The sequence below is a fragment of the Triturus cristatus genome, chromosome 4_1 (assembly GCF_964204655.1).
Source record: "Triturus cristatus chromosome 4_1, aTriCri1.1, whole genome shotgun sequence".
Classification (NCBI taxonomy): Eukaryota; Metazoa; Chordata; class Amphibia; order Caudata; family Salamandridae; genus Triturus; species Triturus cristatus.
This window is the reverse complement of record NC_140585.1, coordinates 141,482,817-141,483,853: the sequence shown is the minus strand read 5'-3', so window position 1 is coordinate 141,483,853 and position 1,037 is coordinate 141,482,817. Positions and strand designations below refer to the sequence as shown.

General features: G+C 40.4%; 1 non-coding gene across 1 annotated transcript; it reads left to right on the top strand.

The window, feature by feature from the left end:
- Window positions 1-322: 322 nt before the first annotated feature.
- Window positions 323-394, top strand: TRNAE-CUC (transfer RNA glutamic acid (anticodon CUC)). Its single transcript has one exon. It is a non-coding gene; the product is annotated as a tRNA-Glu (tRNA).
- Window positions 395-1,037: the final 643 nt, after the last annotated feature.

Here is a 1,037-nt window from a genome sequence, read left to right as displayed (position 1 = left end):
AAGCTCTGACCACCCTTTTAATTGTACTTTTTATTTGATGATAATTGATTCTTGATGTTTCCATTCTCAGGTATGTGAGAGGTGGGTGTCAGAAATCTTCCATGCGTGGACACTCTCCACAGACTTCAACCTATTTAAGGCAAAGTCGTTGTTTTCCTCATAGTTTGCCTCACTGCAGTGCACTTTCTGTGTCTGCTGCTATTTTCCCTCCTCTAATAAATACTAGCGTGCTTTACCTACTTTAGTTGAGGAACAAAATTCAACTCAGAAACAGAGTCAGCCACACAATTCACCTCACACGTGCCACGGCTACTTCAAGCACTCCCTGGTGGTCTAGTGGTTAGGATTCGGCGCTCTCACCGCCGCGGCCCGGGTTCGATTCCCGGTCAGGGAAGGAGACTTTTGCTTACTTTTTTCACTTCTGTGGTTGATTCCGGCCAGGGAAAGATTTTATTTTTCACTGTTTTTTTATTGTAGAGGAACACATTTTTTTAAATTTAAAAAATGGAACTGTTTTATTACATGTATTTCTTCTTCAATTTAAGTGTCACCAGTTATAACCTAACATTCCACACTGACAGAAGAGTGGGGCGCTGGTTCACCAAGCTGATGATTGGCTTAGTAGATTCAGGAGACTTTCGCCGGGAACCTTTAGTGCTGACTAGTGTGAAACTATTAAAGTTTATTATTGAAGCAGAATCCGTAATAATAGCAAATGACACAGGATAACGTTTAAACAAGATGAAAGACAATGTAAACAGGGTTCAATAGTAGCAATAGCTCACATATAGCGCATTATTTTTATGAATAGAAAATTAGCGCTCGATCTCCTCCCGGGCCCAAAAATGACATCACCACTTCAATTCTGTATCACAGTACATCATTAATTAGTTTTAGCTTCTTCTGTTTGGTCTCTTCGAAATCCTTCTGTGTTCACACTCACTCCACCCTAATTTTTTGGCTGTCTTATTTCCCTCTGGCTGCCCTACCATACATAATCCTTCTTTCTTATTCACTTCAAGGCTCAATTTAGTAGG